At 43.2% G+C, this 19461-nt stretch overlaps 1 long non-coding RNA gene across 7 annotated transcripts in view; it reads right to left on the reverse strand.

The window, feature by feature from the left end:
- The window catches only part of LOC124096936 (uncharacterized), a 65837-nt gene that overhangs the window by 4752 nt on the left and 41624 nt on the right, over nt 1–19461 (reverse strand). For 5 of the 7 annotated variants that reach the window (XR_006853048.2, XR_006853045.2, XR_006853047.2 and 2 more), the window contains 5 exons: nt 17058–17184; nt 16497–16662; nt 11770–11919; nt 10937–11039; nt 9496–9575 (listed from right to left, as the gene is read on the reverse strand). This is a non-coding gene — a long non-coding RNA (uncharacterized LOC124096936). The remainder of the gene's footprint in view (nt 1–9495; nt 9576–10936; nt 11040–11769; nt 11920–16496; nt 16663–17057; nt 17185–19461) is intronic. The other 2 variants (XR_009227397.1, XR_009227396.1) reach the window with 2 other exon arrangements.

The following is a 19461-nucleotide window of genomic DNA, read 5'->3' on the forward strand; positions in this document are numbered from 1 at the left end:
TATCGTATTAGTAAAATTTTGGCTGCAAAGACAGAAAACCAACCTAAACTGGCTCAAACTAGAAAAAGGGATGAACACTAATGAAATGTGGCCCTTCTTTCCACTTATGTCATAGTCATATAATGGTTACTTATTGTCACGCTTTGACGTATTCCTCCAAAATACTCTTATAACATCTACACCCTCTTCAGGGATCACCAGGATTCCACAGTATTCATTGAAGAAGCACTTCCAGAGGCAATACGAGGCAAAAGGCAAGGGAGATAGCTCCTAGCAATAAAGAGAGGGCCTAATGCACAGGCTCAGGTAAAAGATTCTGACAGTACAATAGTGATGTATTTATAAGCAGCGTCCTCTTCCTCCTTGGAAAGTACCTTCTGATCCCGAGGGGGACTTCCCCCATCTCTATAAGATTTAAATCATTTCACCAATCTTGTACAAGCCACCGCCTTGTGGGCAGATCCTAAGAGTCAATTAGCAACATGTATTTCATCACATGTGTCCACAGGCAGGGAAACACACAAAACCAGCAACTGTGTGGTCATCATAAAAGGCAAGCATCGGCAACCTAGAAGTTGGCTCCTATCTGACTGTGTCATGGTTTGACTGTGAGGTGTCCCTCAAAAGCTCCTGTGTTAATGCAGGGATGTTCAGAGGTAAAGGAACTGGATTGTGAGAGCTGTAACCTAATCAATCGGTCCATCCCTAGTTTGACTGGACTGACTGGGTGGTAACTGGGCAGATGAGGCATGGCTGAAGGAGGTGGGTCACTGACTGGGATCATGCCCAGGAAGGATTGTTCTTTGGTGTCCCTTTCTGCACTCCAGGCCCCCTCTCTCTCTCCTTCCTGACCCTGCTGTGAATTGAGCAGCTTTCCTCTGCTGAGCTCTTCCCCCATGATGTGCTGCCTCACTTTGGGCCCACGACAATGGAGTTGGCCAACCATAGAGTGAGACCTTTGAAACCATGAGCCCAAAATAGATTTGTTCTTCTCCAAGTCGTTCTTGTTGGGTATTTTGGTCACAGTGACATGAAAACTAAACAAAAGAGATTGTAAGAGCAGGGATGAAGTGTATCCTGCCCCAGTAGGGCAACATTCCCAAACAGGATGCCCCCTGAAAACTGCCTCAGTCTCAGTTCCCTTAATTTACTCCTGGACATGTCTAGAACTCACTCTTCCATTAGAAGCAAGCTCCATGAAGGTAGAGGCCCATCTTTTTTATCCTTCATCCTAATACTTACTACTACTCCTGGACCCATAATGGGCCTTTCAGAAACAGGTGATGAATCAAATGAATTCCCTTTGCCGGGCACTGGCAAACACAAACAGCTAAAGACAGGTTTGCACCTACAGATCTACACAGCCTTGCAGGGCAGAAAATAAAAGCATGGCTGATGAGGAGTAAAACAAGGTGCTCTGCTTATACCTTATAGATGCATGACCCTTTTCTGTTCCCAAAGCTTTCAATCTGTTTTCACATCTGTTATCTTTATGTGATTCTCAGAACACCCTGTTATTTTTGCATAGCCTATTTATTAGCTTTCGTTTTATATTCATGTGATTAAGTTACTTGGGATGCAAAGGACAGAAACACACAACCAAAGTTACATAACTTATGAGTAGCAGAGACTGGGCCATATCCTTTAACTCCTGGGGCTGGGTTCTTCCCAAGACACCTCGGCAGCACTGCAGAGGATTGAATGCAAGGATGTTCACCTACAGACACCAACGATGGTGAGATAGACCTCACTGCTAATCTTCTTCAAAAGATCAATCTTGTATTATTTAAAGTGCTTTCTTAGTCATTCATTCTCTCTCCTAATGACCATGCCCAATTTGTATGGCTATTTTATTATTATTATAATTTTTAGTTTTAGATGGACACATTACCTTTATTTTTTTCAATTCATATTACACATATATAGCACAATTTTTCATATCTTTGGTTGAACACAACATAGAGTCACACCATTCATGTCTTCATATATGTACTTAGATTAATGATATCCATCTCCTTCCACTGCCTTTCCTACCCCCATTCCCCCTCCCTTCCCCTCCCTCCCCTTTGCCCTATCAAGAGTTCGTCTATTCCCTAGATGCCCTTCAGCAGATGAATGAATAAAGAAAATGTGAGGTGTGTGTGTATGTATATGTGTATGTATGTATGTATGTGTGTGTGTGTGTGTGTATATATATATATATATATATATATATCATGGCATTTGCAGGTAAATGGATGGAGTTAGAGAATATAATGCTAAGGGAAGTTAGCCAAACCCAAAAAAACAAATGCTGAATGTTTTCTCTGATATAAGGATGCTGATTCATAATGGGGATGTATGGCTATTTTATAGACAAGAGAATATTTGAACATGTCAACCAAGACTAAGTTGCAAAACTAGCCAGTGACTGGCTTAGAATTAGAATCTAAGACTGCTGAGTTCTGTCTTGTCGTAGAATCCTTGGGTAATGGAATGGAAGAAACCCTCCCATTGCATACCAACAACTGTTTGTCTAACTTCTCACCTCCAGTGAGAACACACTACTTGCCATGTGGAACACCAGCCACCCACTCTTGGAAACTCCTGCCATCAGTCTTTTCATCACTAACAAATGGGCTCCCTGTCATTTCCACTCATCAGTCTGCATTGGTTCAATTTCATTTAGTTTATGTTCACTGAGCACCTGCCATGTGCCAAGGAACCCATAAATATGTGCCATCATTATGCCCATTTTGCAAACAAAGAGCTAGGCCTTTAAGAAGTAACAAAACTTACCCAAGGTCACAGGTGGGAAGAGGCAGGACCAGGTCTTCTACTTTCAAATACAATGCCATCTGTAGCTTGGGGTAAGGATCACACAAATGATTTAAAATGCCTTCCTTCTCCCAGGAAGAGCAGATAAGAGCATTTGTGCAGACAAGTCTCCCTGTGCACCTCTATTCTGTTTTACAAGTCAGTAAATGTTCAGGAGCTCCCAATTCAATATATGAGGTTAATTAATAATATGTAAAAGTTTATCATTTATACAGCATAATCTCATAAACATTTATTAGTATGCTAATACATGGTAATGGCCATGTGGGCATAAAATCAGATGGGGGGCTGATGTGACACAACAGAAGAGCTATCAGAAAACCCATGGTATTCTTTTTAACCATCAAGAGTACTGCAGGCACAACCTCCTTATAGATTCATTTTCCTGGTTCACCGTTGGATGACCGTGACAGGGTTGAAAGGAGACTGGACTTTGAATCTGGAGATCTGTGTTATAGTCCTGGCTCTGTCCTTAAAGAAGGAAAATAATTGATGCCGAATGAAACCCCCTCTGTTCCAGTGCTTTCCTAGACACTTTTCTAGTATTTTCCCCATTTTCTCTACTTAGATGAATTTGAGCAGTAGACAGGTACCTAACACATATTCAGATATATTTATTCAATTAAGCTGATGAAAATGAAATCACTCTTCCTTTCTGGACTTCAATGATCTCACTTGATCTCTAAGATTCTTCATCTATTTTTCCTCCTGAATCCCAGAAAGACTTCTACTATCTCAAAGAAATCGAGTCAGTGACATAAAATTTATATCATTCCACTTTCTTGACCCCTAGTGCAAGGCAGTTAAGTGCAAGAGAGATGGTGCAAAAACAAATCACCTGGATTCTCACCTCCCACTGCCTCTGGTGACCAAGAGACAGCACACGTGTATTCTGGCCCCTATTGCACTCTGTGGTGGAGGGAAAGTCATTGACAAGAAGCACTGCAGTCCATTTCCTCACTGGAAATGAAGGGAATAAACATCTCATAACATGACATATTTGGAAATATTTAGAAACACACACATGTGTATTTTTGTCTTTGCACAACCACTTATTGAGTATCAACTGTAATCCAACTTTCGGATACAAAGATGACTAAGACCCAGTTCCTGCATTTAAGAAGCTCATAATTGTGTGTGGTGGAGAGTGAAGAGTAAGAAGTAATCCTTAAGCAAATAAAGTTATAAAGTTCTTTGGGAGAGAAAAAGCAATTAATTTCATTTGGATGGGATTTTTCACAGAATGCTTCATTAAAGAGAAGGATTACATTAACTTGGCCATGAAAAATGAGCAGAAAATTTTGCAGCTTACTTCCTTTTTATATAACATTATGTCTACAATGTCTATAGATCTTATTTATTTTAGCTATTATACAATATTTCATTTTATTAAACCATGCCTATTTTTATCTCCCCACTAAGCAACCATTGCATTGCTACCATTTGTGCACTGTTAGCCTGCATGTCCCTGTACATGCTCTGAACATGCAAGACCTTTCTCTAGCATTCACAATCGCAAGCGGGAATACTGGTGCACACTCCTTACCATGCATTGCCAAATAACTCCAGAGTAATACCATTATGCAAGCTATAGAAGCACATGAGGTTATGTGTTATTTGTAGATATATTTAAGTATAATAAAAGTGCACTAGAAGTGGTTACATACTGCCTTCACCTGGAGCTGACTTCTGAGGAGGGGGAGGGAAAGGGCCTTAGCAAATACCAATATCTCTCAAAGCCAAATGATGGTTATAGGAATTTCTGGACCATGTTTTCTATACTTTCATGGACGGAAGTTTGGAATATTTCATAATTGATCCTGTTTGAATTAGAAGCCCTGTCACAGACTGAGTAGTGGGGAGGATTAAGTCCAGCAGGCTGAGGGAACATCAGCAGAAACAGAAACATGAAAGTACAGCCTGTTCAGGAGCAGCATGTAGCGTGGCTTGGACTGCAGCAAAGAATTCCTGGGTGGGGAAAGAATGGGAGAGGCAAATGGAAGCCAGCTACATGGAGGTATCTGGACTGGATTCTGAAACTCATGGGGGATTTCTGAAGCTATTGGAGGCCTGCAGGCCTCTGTGCATCTCGCTGGCCTCTCCCATCTATCTGGATGCCGTAGACAAAGCACACTGACCGCCTGCCCTCCTATCCCTTCCTCCTCCTCACAAGACCCCTGACCTCTGACGGGAAGCTGCAGCTCCAAGCTGAAGAGCCAAGCAGCCAAGAGGTCAAGGCCCCCTCCATGGCAGCCCTCTGAGATGAGTCAGATCTGAGTTGCTAACATGGAAAATGCACATTGTCTCACACACACAGGTGTGAGAATTGGAGAATCTCTGAGCCAGCACCGCCCTCAGCTCTATGAGTTCAAACAATCCCCAGAGCCAGCAAGAAGAAAATTGTCTCATAAAACTTCCCATTGATTTTAGTTGGATCCTTATAAATTCCCATGAGGCCAGATTGCTTTTAGCATGATTAATATCCCTGCCTTCCCCAGGCACATTTGTGCTTCTCTCTCTCCCCCTCTCTCTCTCTCTTTTTCTCCCCCACCCCCCAACGCACATGCATACCCATGCCACACACTCACTCTCACGGTCGGTCACGCACACTCCACCATCCTCTCCAGCAGGGACACGTGCACACAGAGAGACACACTGTTTCTGCATGTACTTCTCACTCTCAAACACAGGGTTAACTGTTTCCCTTGTCAGGAAACTTCGGGTCTGTTTCCTTTTGTAATGTGTTTTTCACACTTATCTCAAACCTGGCGAGCCTCTGCCTCATGACCAAATTTTTCCCTTGAAAACACCCTGAGTTCACATAACCCAGAGCACCGGCCCCACATCAATCACAGGGCCTGATGACTGGTGGGTCAGCTCGAGAACCAAAACAAGCCGCTCAGCAGCTCGTTGTCTGCACAGTTGGGGCTTCCCAGGGTTCACGAAGCAAGAAGACACCCCTGGTGTGTCCCCACACAAGTAGTATGGAGCTGGGCCCAGAGTCACAGGGGGCTTCCAGACTTACAAAGGGGCAGGCAGAGCTCACCTCTTTGTTCAGGAAAATAAGGAGTCCAGGAGAGGCAGCACTCCCCAGCACAGGGCAAACTCCAAATGAACTTATGTGCAGAAAATGGGCCCAGAGGATACAGTTTCTCAGCAGATGCCAGCCTTGTTATTTTGGTGGGGAAATTAGTGCATGTAATAAGGAGGGAAAACATCCGTAATTGTTCTTTTTTCAAAGGCACATGGCTTAGCACAGACATTAGCTCACATTTACTACTATCCGGGAAATCCACTCCTCAGTCAACGAGTGCTCACTGCCAGGTACCACATGCTCTCTCCCTCTTCAAGTTTCCCCTCCTGGAGGCCTCCCATGCACTCCTCCAATTCTTAGTCTCCCTGTTAGCCAAGACCTACCAAACAGAGGCAGATGTCAGCTGGTTAGAAAGAACTTTCCAGAAGGCAAAGCTGTCTTTGAGCAGTAGGTACCAGTGGCCAGAAGAGTGGGTGCCCACTCCCTGGGTCATGCACAGAGGGGTTTCATATGTCTCCTGGCCCTCTAGGAGATTTCCAAGTCCCACGCCTGGACTTGCCTGGTCCTTGCCTGCTACCCAGATGCCAATAGCATCTCACTTCAGACCTCCTTCAGCTCATGTCACACCCCCACTGTCTTTGTATAGATCCTTTCTCCTCAAATACAGTGTATGAACTTTGAAAGTGCAAACTCAAAAAATGTCATTTTTCCATCTTCCCCAAAGTTTCTAGCACAGTGCTCGGCACATGGTAAATGCCAAATAAATTATTTTGGTGGATTGGAGGACTTTGGAAAGGAAGAATGTGTTTAAAAAGATGGTCCTACAAAGCCGGGTGTCTAAAAGTCAGACAACCCAGAATAGAATCAGGTCAAAATCCTCCTTTATCACTGTAGCTGAAACCCCAATGATGCAAAGACCTTTCCTGTGGGTCAGGGCCATGCCCTAAGAGACATTCCTGGGCTCATCCTAATATGCTGTTTCTTTTACATAGCAAAGTGGGTAAGAGCAGGAAGAACAGGCTTGAGTTGTTGCCAATCATCTCTACTCGTGAGTCACTTTAGGGCTCACCTATATCATTTCTAATGTAGGCATATCATCTATACTTCATACGGTAGTTGTAAAATTAGGTGATTTGTTGCATATACATATGTTTAGAAATAGTGGCCAGTATTTTTCTAACAATAAATATGCATTATGTGCTAAGCACTATTCTAATTGCTAAAAATACAGCAGTGAACAAAAACAGCAATCAAAAACAAATCCCTGTCCTCATGGAGCTAACTGTCAGGTGGGGTATCATCCTACATATATAGTGGTGTCCTCTGGTTTTTATTATTTCTGTAGTATCACACTTTGTCTCCCCTATGGGCCATATCTCCAAGACTGGCAAAGTTCCAGGCACATCATGGGCATTCAGTAAACAGCTTTTGAATTGTCAATGAACAGATGAATCCGTAATTGTAACATGGCCATATTCCTGTCAATGTCAAAATTATAGGCAACATGTACACAGCCCTGGCATAGGGGTTGATGTGTTCAGATTCAGTTAATCCTCATATCAAACCCACCGGCAGGTATTAGGGTCCCAGACAACAGATGAGGAACGTGAGGCCGACAGAAGTTAGAGCCCTTGCTCAGGACACCTGTCCAGAGTTTATGTTCATGCACGCTATCCCCCCTGCCTCACCATGGACAATAGTTCCAGGAGGAGGAGGGAATCAGTCACCACTCAGACAATTGCAGCCACTCCTCACAGACCTGCCTGGCACCCCATCACCCTCTTCACCCATTTATTCAAAGCAGCAAGGTGACCACCCTAAGCAGCAGGTTTGATCTAGTCACCTGGTCACTTCCTTATTTAACCCCTACTCACCCCAACCCCTTTGAGGCCCTTTTGGCTTTAAAACATTCTTCAATTTTTTTCTCTGCTGCACACATCAGGAAATTCATTTTACATTCAGGCACAGTGGTGAACACCTGTAATTCCAGTGGCTTGAGAGGCTAGGACAGGAGGATCACAAGTTCAAAGCCAGCCTGGGCAAATTAGCAAGACTCTGTCTCAAAATAAAAAATTCAAAATAGGATAGGGCTGTAGCTCCATGATAAAGCACCCCTGGGGTTCTATTCCTATCCCCCCCCCAAAAAAAAGAGAAATATTTGACATGGAAACCCAGAACTCCTCCATGTATATCCATAGAACTAAAACAAACATTTCCAGAAACAGTGCTGTCCCACCTAATAGAAAAAGACCCTGTGCTAAATATCTTCTTTTTGACCTTCCAGATTCACTGGTCCCCCTGCCTACCCTGCCCTACTCTGTATTCAAAGTATGCTTTGGCTACCTTAGTAGCTGTGTGACTTGAGCGAGTTACTTACCCTCTCTAAGACTCAAATTTCCTCCCTGGCAAAAACTAGATTCATAACAATAACACCCAGCTTATAAAGGACTAAATTATATCATACCTATAAATTTCTTAGAGTATGCCTGGCTTATAGCCATTCTCTTAAGAAATGTTTGCCAGCATTAGTATTATTTTGAGTAAAAGAATAATAAATATGCCTTAATGTTCATTAAAGTATTTTAGTGCCTGGTTCTCACTTTGTATGGAAATGTACAGACACAGGACATGTGTCCACAATCTGTAGCGACACGACTTAAATGATTGTTTTAGAAATAAAGCCACCAGCCTGCTTGAGGCTATTTTTAAAATAAATTCAGATCGATGGCCCTATGAGTCCCAGTTGTCCCAAACTCCATGTTAGAAAGCAACTTTCCAAAGGAAGAGTAACTTTGTTTCTGGTGGTTTTATGATGTGCACAGAATCAAGAACCTTAGCCTGTGACATTCCTGACAGAGATGTACCTAGCAATTACTCAGCCACTGGGGAGGGAGGTAGCCCTGGTCTCCTGTTTTAAATTGTGCTTTTGCATAAAGCACAGCAATGACTTTTTCTTCTCCAGAACTCAAGATTATTCCCAAAAGGCAGGCACCCAGGTTAACAGCCAAGTCCTAAAAGGTGCCAAGGCAGACTATTAGGAAAAAAGAAAATTCCCATGTTATAAGTCACTTGGAAGGCAGTTTAATTATAAAATGTGTGAAGCTGAGTTTTAAATGTGAAGGGTCATACTGACTGTTTCCTCCAACCCTTTGGAAAGTGTTAACTAGTTATCATTATATGAAATTTATGAATGTACAAGGCCCAGGGCTATTTATTATTTCTTAGGCTCCCCAACAATTCCCAGTTACACAGAGTTGATATTCACCATTTAGACAATCCAGTGCAGGGAGGGAAAAGCCTTGAATACCAATATTCATATCGATAATCTGATCACCAAGTCACTCTTAGAGACCTGTTTAGCATCCTTTAAGAAATGTTTAAACTGGACATTATGGCACCCACCTGTAATCCCAGCAACTCTGGAGGCTGAGGCAAGAGGATCACACGTTCAAGACAAGCCTCAGCAATTTAGCAAGGAACTAAGAAACGTAGCAACACACTGTCTCAAAATTTAAAAATAAAATAAAAAGTGTTGGTGGTGTGGCTCAGTAATAAAGCCCCCCTGGGTTCAATCCGCAGTACAAAAACAAGAAGAAAAAGGAAAGAAACAGATATGTTTAAACAGCCACTCCCTTACCACTCACCTTCTCCCTCCTACCACTTCAAAATGTGAGCCTTCATTCTATCCACAGCACTGCCACATGCACCAGGAGTGTGCACACGTCTACTCCATTTGGAAAAAAAAAAAAAAAACAGTTATTACTGATTGCTCAGCATGATGTCTTACTGTAGAAGACAAATCACCAAGGGTCCTGGGAAACTCACTTCACTGAAAAAATTGTGTGGGTGTCAGAAATCTGAGCAGCCTCAATATGCCACACTGGGAGGAGAGCTGACCCTGGTGGTGTGCTGGTCAGTGTTTAGCAACCAACTCTCTAGGGGACAGGGTGCCCAAATTTGTTGCTCTTACCAAGTTCTGTAATGTAAATGTTCTTGCTTGGACAATCTCAAGCTGCCAAATTGATGTCACAGAAAAGAGTTAGAAAGTTAGAAAGTGCTGCCCCTTAGCACACCATTATATTGTACTTCTAACCATAATTACAGTAGAGGTGACACCCTCAAGAGTAGAGATCATGATCAAATATCACAAAATAACTTGGAAGCAATGAGTTTTGAACTTTATTAAATTTGTTTTAAATACATTTTGTTTCATTGCAAATTGTTGCAATTCATTTTTAAAGACCAGCTCACAAATTTCCTGCAACTTTTAACAGTAGACTCTCATGGCAGTTGCAAGTCACTCCAGAACACTGTGAGGTGGGCCCCCCTTGGACAGGGGGATGACCAGTGCACCAGCATTGGAGTGGGGACTTTGGGATTGGAGAGGCCAGATGTGAGCTGAGAGCTTGCTTGAAGCCATCTGGAGTGGTAAGAGTTAGCAGAGCCAGCCAAACCAATATTTACAGGGAGCTGAAAGCCAAGCACATAGGAGATAAACTAACACTAGACCAAGAGGCAGAGGTAGACCCCACAAAGATAATACAGAGCGGAGTTGAGCTTGGTCAAGGTCTTGGTCAAAGTGAGTGTAGGTCAGGAAAGTAAGGAGGGTTTTAGATTTGGATTGTGCTGCATACATCTGTGAGAGCTGCACTGCTCATGTGTATTGATTAGTGAATAATTAAGAAAACTGCCCAGGTTTATTGAGCATTTAATCTAGACCACCTATGGTTTTGCATGCTGTGTTAGCTACTTTTCTATCACTGTAACAAAATACCTGACATAATCAACTTATAATAGAAAAGGTTTATTTTAGCTCATAGTTTTGGAGTTTTCAGTCCATGATTGGTTGGCCTCATAGCTTTGGGCCTATGGCAAGGTAGTACAGAGTGGCGGGAGCAGACAGCAGAACAAAACTCATAGCCAGGAAGCAAAATGAGAGAGCAGAGGCCCAGGATCCCACCACCCTCTTCAAGGGGCCTTCTCTTGAAAATTCCACCACCTCCCAATAGTGCCACACTGGGGACCAAAACTTTCACAGGGATCACCGGGCAACATATAAGACCCAAATGACAGCACATGCTTTACCTCACTACTGACAGCTTCAGGTTACAGCTGCAACAGGCAGCCTGGCTTCAGAGGAACCCACAGCTGGATCTGCTACGCAATACAGGTGCCCGCATGCGTTGGGCTGGTTTAAAATGGCAGAAAGAAGGCAAACAATACATGAAGAGACACTTCAAAGTGGAATAGATCCAGGTTTTCCAGATAGGGTTCAAATAGTTGGTACAAAATAATCTCTACATTCAAAGATATCAGTAGGCATTCCCTGGGCCCAGAGGAGAGGATAGTTAAGTCGTGGTTGATCTAAACTTTTGGTTAATTAGATACACTAGGAATACATTGGTGAAAAATACAAACGTAGTCCTTGACAGTAGGGAATTCCAGTTTTTATTCCCCTTTTCTTATATCCCACCCCTTGGACTTGGCACTAATAACCATCCTTGCTTCCTAAATCTCTGGTCCCCAAACACAATCGCTTGATTCTCCTTGCTCCAAGGCCATGGATAGAAAACCAGCTCCCCCTCAAACTCAGACTCACCCACTACAGCCCAACCTACCCTGAGTCTTTGTGTGCCTGAGAGGGGATATCCTAGCCTGTGAGCTACTGGAAGTTCTCACACCTTTTTTTTTTTTTTTTTTTTTTTTTTGCAGAGGGCCTAGTACAGTTCCTGATTCAATAAACAGGTGCTGAACTGAAAACCACGGCTGCCTGAGCTGAGAGAAGGCTGCATGTTGTTTCTTGTTTGCTAGCCCTTCTCATGTTATGATTCACTGCCCCTCTTCCCTTAGGAAGTGACCTCCTAACTCAGAGTGACACAATATTATATATTCCCCACAGGGATCCACAAATGCCTCACCAATGTTCCAAGCTGGCTGGAAGCTTGATGTTGAGTCCCAGGTAGTGTTTTCTTGGCAGTTTGTCTCTGGGTAGCTGGTTCACGAGAGGAAGAGCCATTACCGGGTGCACGGTGCTGCAGGGAAGTGAGTGAGCCAGTACCACCGCTGACCTGGGAAAGTTTCCATGAATTCATTTTCCCACCCCCAGTGATGCCCTGGTCGCTAACCCAGAAGAGGGGCCAGGTCTGTTTTCAATTAGGACTTTCAAAAAAAGTGTTTTTAAATGGCCTGTAAAAATAATCCAATAAAGGCCCCAGAGGTGTGAGCTGTTGTCATCATCCTGTTTGGAAAACGTCACTCAGAATGCACCCAAAGGCCAGAGAGGGAGGTGGTGACGCTTTAAAAAAAAACTTAATTTGTGAAATGAACCTGTAGGATTAGTTGTCCCCCTTTGTGCCCAGCTTTAATATGTCCTCGACCAGGGAAATCCGAGGCTTTGGATTATTAGCCCCGATGGATCACGTTACTGTTTGGCTCTGCAGAAATCACACTTTTCATTTTGCCTTTAATCCTAAAGGTCACGGGGAAGGTCAGCCCCCAACACAAATGATACTTTGTGGTCTTACTTTCAGACAATTATCAACTCATAAATCTTGGTCAGATGGTAATGAGAGTTCGAGGAATAATTGAATTCAGTCCAGACTCCTAGTGTCAGAGGGAGGGGTGAGCTGGGGGGTGGGGGGAGAGGGAGGGGAGACCGTGGAGGAGGAGGGGAGGCTGAGGAGGGGGCTCCAGGACTGGGGCCAGAAAGTCTCCTGTCCAGTCGCCGATTGTCTTTGTTGAATGGTGGCATTTTGAGGTTTGGCATTTTTGAGTGAAGCCATTAAAGTTGGTGATGGTCCAGCAGAGCTTAGAAAACAGAGGGTAGGAGCTAAATAAGAGCTCAGATCCAAAGGCAACTAGTAGGAAAGAGCAAAAGACTAAAAAAGGGATTTGGGGGTTAGGTGCCGACTTGTCCCAGCTCAGCCAATTACTACACTGTGTGTCCCTGGGAGACCCACTGAACCTCTCAAGGCTGAGAAGGGGCTGCTGTTTCCTATGTAGCAAGATTGTCCTTAAGGGTCAGAGGTAGTCTACTGAGACATTAAAAAGTCATAAAAAGAGACAATATTCTGAAGTAGGTTACTGTGTTTTAATTAAGCAATAATAACTCTGAAAGTATCCTGTGGCCATTCCAAACATGTTTAGAACTCGGTGCTTCTCACCAGCCACCATTCCAGGTTCAGCCCAGCGCATCAGAATCAATGGGTCTTTCTTTCTATGCGTGCCCCTCCCCCATAATCCAGCCTCATTCTAGCATCTAGTCATGGTCCTTTTAAACTTGTCATGTGATTCTTCTGATCAAAACCCTCCAGTGGGGCTGGGGTTGTGGCTCAGTGGCAGAGCACTTGCTTAGCATGTGCGAGGCACTGGGTTCGAACCTCAGCACCACATATAAATAAGTAAATAAAATAAAGGGATTGTGTCCATCTACAACCAAAAAAAAGAGAAAAACCCTCCAATGGTTCCCCATTTTATACATAAGCAAAGGTCCCAGGGTCAGGATTACCCAAAAGATGCTGCAAATTTTGGTGCCTATTTTAATCCTCCCTGTCCTCACCTCCCATTGCTCCTCCAGTCCCCCTGCCCACCCCCATCGCCCCCAACGCTGCAAGACACTCTCCTTCCCCTGGCCTGGGATGCCCGTCATGCAGACACCCCCAGGGTTGGTATGTCTCTCTCCTTCCACTCTGCTCTGACCTCACTTTCTCTGACTGCTCTATTTACCTACCTCACGGGTTATATTTATTGCCTGTCTTCCTCTACTAGAATATATGCTCCACAAAGACAAGAATTTTTGTCCCTTTTCTTCATTGTATCCTAGCTCCTAGAAGAAGGCCTGGCATAGACTAAGCACTCAATATTTATCAAACTGAAATGAAAACTTGATTCCTATCTGACTAGAGCTCTCAGTAGTGAGACTGTTGAGATACTGAATTGCCTAACAACGCAACCCGACCTCCTCAACTATCCTTCTTGCATCAAGGTTAGATAAGTGCCTGATTCTGTCACCTGTGTGCCCAGCCATGTGCTCTGCAGGGTAGCATGCATCATAGCTGATCTCGGATTTATTGTTCTGTTGGCTCTGCCCAGTTTGAAACATCTGGATCTACCAAGGGATACATCTAAGTCCAAAATGTCAGAGTGAATGAACTACAGGACAAAAGTATATTCTTGGTGGGAAGGAAAAGAAGGTTTGCACCACTGTGCCTTCTTCACCAACCTGGCCTGCATCCATAAAACCTACTACAAATGAGTACTTAGCTGTCAGCACCAATAACAGGAAGGGAGTGGATCAAATGATCTTCAGTTGGAAATAAGCATTTTTGTTTTCAACACCAAGCTTTGTAAGTTGACACATACCTTACACAGTCATACCACTTTATAGTGATGCTCCAAATATAGTTTTATTTCATCCTTACTCCAATTTGATAGGTGTTATTGTCATCTTTATACCAGAGACAAGGAAACATAGTGATTCCTTGGCAGAGCCATGGCTTACACCTTCTTTTGGATGTCAGTGAAATCTGGCTTAGCTGGTATGAACAATGACAACAAATATCCTCTGCTTGATGTTCCGCATTTTAGAATTCTGCTGCAACAATGTCCCTCCATCTCGCTTTCTCAGCCCCACCAACTAGAGTGAAGGCTATTTGAGTGCCACAGTGTATCTCCAAGGGCCTGGCACAGATCTTGGCACAAAATAGTTCTGCAACATTAGCAGCAGTTACAGTGAGAAATAAATAAATGAGTAACTATAGTAAAGAAGAAATATAGTAAGCATTGTATAGTATAATATAGTAAATATAAATATAGTAAATATAGTATAGTAAATATAGTAAAGAAGAAACCAAAAGGATGCTGAGAAAGAGAATGGCTTTGGTAAAGGTGAGCTACAATGGATAATGTAGCCAGGGAAAGCACCTTTAAGGAGTTCACATTTAATCTGAGACCCCAGTAGATGACTATTTGCTTCCTGGTGAGTGACCTTGGCAGGATGGAGATAAATAATAGCTACCTGTATGTGTAGAAGCAAGAGTATGTGTCCTGAGAACAGGATGTTCTGGAAAAGAAAGTGTGCCAGAGGATAAGAATGGAGCCACACATGCTCAGTTGTTCAGTTTTTGCCTTCCATTCCAAGGAAGTTTATTGAACATCTACTATGTACCAAGTTGTTCTAGGCACTAGAGCTATAAATAAAACTCATGGAGCTGATATTCTAATGCAAGAGACAGGCATAGATCATTAAACAAGTAGTATGTAAGTGACATCTGCTACAAATATAAACTAAATAAGATAAAGAGATACAGTGTGGCAGGGAAAGGAGTAGGGGAAAGTTTGACTATCAGATGGGGTCAGGGAAGACCACACTCAGGAAGGGGAATTCCTGCAGAGGCCCACATGCAAAATTTTGAGAGGAGTGGGTGAGATTAGAAAACATTTCAGCAGAAGCAACAGGAAATGCCAAGACACTGAAACAAAACCATCTTGCACATGCTCCCTCCTCCAAGAGAGATGAGGAGAAAGTTCATTATAGAAAAGTTAGAAGGAGTTTATAAATGTTCACCGTAAAATTTAAACTTTATTTACAGTTTAATTCACCCAGAAAAGGGGGTAGAGAAGGTCAGGGAAGAAACAAAAGCACCAATCCAAACCACTGAAAGTGGGAGAAGGAACTTTAGCTTAATTATCTCTGCACCCCAGAGCCTGTTACTATGTCTGGCACAGAAAGTCTTGTTGGATTGAATATACACAGTATAAATGAGCAATAAGAGAATGTTGGGATCAAGAAAGTCTTAGAGAAAAGAGAATTTAGAATCTTAAATGGGAATTTTCTCTTTGTTTCATTCATAGTGTTATTCAAACATATAGTGATGTCATGGCCCTGGGACTATGAAACACCTTATAGTTAGTTTATCAACCCAGGATAAATTGACCTCAGAAAACAATTTTTTAAATTTGCTCCACAATTAAAAAAAAAAGTGATCATTGTACATGAACTGCAGGTTTGGATCTCTCCTCCAGTGCATCTGTGCTTTGTGACCTTGGACGAGTTATTTACCTCTCTGTGTTTTAGTTTCCTCATCTGCATAATGGAGATTTTAATAGGAACTAGCCCATAGGTTGCTGCCAAGTGTGTTAACCTTTATAAAACACTCAGAACCATGCCAAGCACACAGTAGAAAGAAATAGCCAGGCATTGCCTAACGACAGAGACATGTTCTGAGAACTTGTCATTAGGCAATTTCGTCCCTGGATGAACACCATGGTGTGTATGTACACAAACTAGATGGCGCAGGTCAACCTCTGGACCTGGGCTCTCGAAGCAATGATGCAACGTGGTACACTTGAGACGTGGGAACTGCTTCCTGCACAGCACAGCATGCTGCTCTGCAGGAAGCTTTTTCGTAAATAGAAGGGATGCACTCTAACATCACAATGAAAAGTCTAGTACAGTAAATGCCTAAAGCAGTGAATCAGCTGGGTGTTATCATGGTCAAGAATTATGCCCTGCGTGTCACTCTAGGTCATGTCACCGCAGACACGGGAAGAACGCATTGCAGTAGGATGTGAGCACTGCCATGACGTCACCAGGCAATGGGAATTTTCAGCTCCATTAGAATCTTATGGGATGACCGTCACTTACGTGGCAGTCATTGACCGCAGTGTCCATGGTGAAAGGTCATTCTGCAGAGCCTGCATGCAGGACCACCCCTGCTGCTGCGGCTCCTGCTGCTGCTGCCGCAGGGGTCTCACAGACCTACCGTCCCGTGTTTAATCCATTCCAAGATGAATATTCTTGAAAATGGTTTCTTAGCATGGGAGATATAAAGGAGAAATAATAAGAATAAATAGTAAATAGGAATATGCAATACAATAATTATACATTCCTCCCCACGGTTATGATTTAGATATGCGGTGTCCCCCCAGCTCCTGGGATAATGCAGGTATGTTCAGAGGTGAAATGTCCAAAATAGACAAATCCACAAAGATATAAAGTAGCATAGTGATTATCAAAGCCAGAGAATCACTGCTAATTATTCCTTTGAAAGACAATGGAAATGTTCAGAAATTAGATAGCAGTGATCATGGCACAGCCTTATGCATATTCTAAAAACCACTAAATTATTCACTTTAAAAGGTAAAATTGTGTGATATGTGAATTATATCTCAAAAAGAAAGAAAGAAGCTCAGCATTGTCAATTACATCTCTGTCTCCAGTCTTTCGTATGTAGTTTTCATTCTTAGTCTTCTCCTGCCAGCCCTGAGGATGTGGACACAGAGTCGTGCACGTTGATTCTTACATATCAGCTGTGGCATGCGTAATCTTCACCCTAAAAATGAACAAACCCAGAGTGGTGATGTAGATGACCAAAGCTGTGCAGCTAACATGAGATAGGGCTGGGACCAGATCTATCTCAGTCTAGTGCTCTTCCTAAAAAGAACACATAGTGAGAGAAGCTCCTATGGCCACTGAAGCACTGGGCTAGGGCACTAAGAAACAAGTGTGGCACTCTGGAAAGAGTGTGGACTTTGGAATCCAGGGTCTAACCCCGACAGACCTAGGGTAAAATCCCAGGATCACCAATTGACCTTAGTTGAATTACTAGATCTCCTTAGACCTTGGCCTCCTCATCTTTAAGATAAGGGTGGTAGCGCCTAATTATCTGGAAGGATGTGGAATTACTTAAGCAGACTCTATATGTAAAGCACCTGAGACAAGGAGGATGTTCAAAAAATGTGGAGTGACGCTGTTATTCCAATTGAGGATTGGTCATAGATTTCAGAGTTACATGGGCCACTAGGCTCCACCTGCTGCAAGGACTTGACCTATAACCTGCAACCAGCTGGTGATGGAAGTCAGTATCATGCAGTGGGAAGAACTGGGGAGAGGGGCTGAGGAGATAGGTTCTAACTTGGCCTTTGCCACTAACATAGTTTTTGATCTTGAGCAATTTACCTCCTTAGTCTATGTCTTAGTATCTCATACAATGCAGTAGTTAAAAGAAAGGGTGAGCGCTGGGCATGGTAGTACATGCCTGTAATTCCAGCAGCTCGGGAGGCTGAGGCAGGAGGATCTCGAGTTCAAAGCCAGTCTCAGCAAAAGCAAGGTGCTAAGCAACTCGGTGAGACCCTGTCTCTAAATAAAATATGAAATAGGGCTGGGGATATGGCTCAGTGGTCGAGTGCCCTTGAGTTCAATCCCCAGTACCCCCCCCTCCTTTAAAAAAAAGGGAAGAGGGAGCTCTTGGCCTACATTTCAGGATCATGAGACTCAAATGAAATCAAGCATCTGATTGACTTTGCAAAGTCAACATAAGAGCTTACTAACTGCGAACTAATCATCTCGGGGATGGAAAATGGCCCTTGGAGAATAACGATGGTTAACAAGTGCAGAAAACTTACTCTGTGCCCCTCACTGTTCTAAGTTCTTTTCCATGAATGAACAAGCTCACTAATCCATGCAGCAACCTTTAGAGGCCAGTGTTATTATAATCTGTTTTTCAAGTGAGGAACTAAGTAAAATGAAATTAAGTAATTTCCCAAGGTCACACTAGTAAGAAGCAGAACAGGGATGTAGACCTAAATGCCCTGGCATCTGAGGACTTGACCCCTAGTCATCTCCATTTTGCAAATGATGAAATTTGTGTGCCCTATGAGCCCACCATATGCAAGTCATTCTTCATGCTTCTCATATGCCCTCTGCCTCCTGAGAACAACCCAGGAGGCAGATATTGTTGCTGTTTTACTGTTGGGGAAACTCAGAAGCACATCATTAACTTAATAAACTTACCTAAAGTCACCAACTTAATAAGTAATACGTCTAGGGTTTGTGCCCAGTTCTATTTCTTCCATGTACTGTGCCTGAGTAGAATTTACCCCAATGCCAAGCATAATACATTACGTACACAAGGCAATGACAGTGTGCTACATTTTGCCAAAGTCTCATCTGGATACAACAGGGACAGCACATTGAGTGCCTCTCAGGCCAGAGATTCTGCTATACTGGCAAACACTTCTTTTAGGCACTAAACAGGGACAGGTCCTTGACATGATGAGTTACACACTGCAGGAAGACCAAGTCCTTAATGATAACGCTGGCAGAGTCTGCCCTGGTGGAGCTAGGAGCAGGTGGCGTGGAAATTAAAAAGTAACTGGAAAGCGAGGGAGATCATGGCATACTTCATTTGGACTGATAGGCAATTTTTGGTCCACTCCCATGGAAATCACTTGGGGATAACCTAGCAGTTATTAAATGCACCAGGCTGGTGGAGAGACCCATTCATTACTGAGTCCCTGCACCAGAATTTCTGCTTAGCAAAATGTCAGCATCACAGAGCCTGATTTAGGTCTGACACAAGAGGCCACAGTAAATCCCGTCACTTAGCAATAGGCAAAGAGGAGAGCACCTCCTGGAAGATACAATGGGACTGCAGAGGCAGCACACAGGTGTCTGGAAATGCCTAGATATGGAAAAGAGACTGGAGTGATAACAATTACTCATATTTTCCAAAAATGAATAGTCCCTACATTGAAATTTCAACTTTCCCAACCTGAATGGGAGCCATCGGGTCATGACACTGCTCCCTGAGAGTTTCCTACAATCCCTT

This window comes from Marmota monax, unplaced genomic scaffold (genome assembly GCF_021218885.2).
Source record: "Marmota monax isolate L192 unplaced genomic scaffold, Marmota_monax_Labrador192_F-V1.1 WCK01_AAM20220418_F8-fsc00023, whole genome shotgun sequence".
Taxonomy (NCBI): Eukaryota; Metazoa; Chordata; class Mammalia; order Rodentia; family Sciuridae; genus Marmota; species Marmota monax.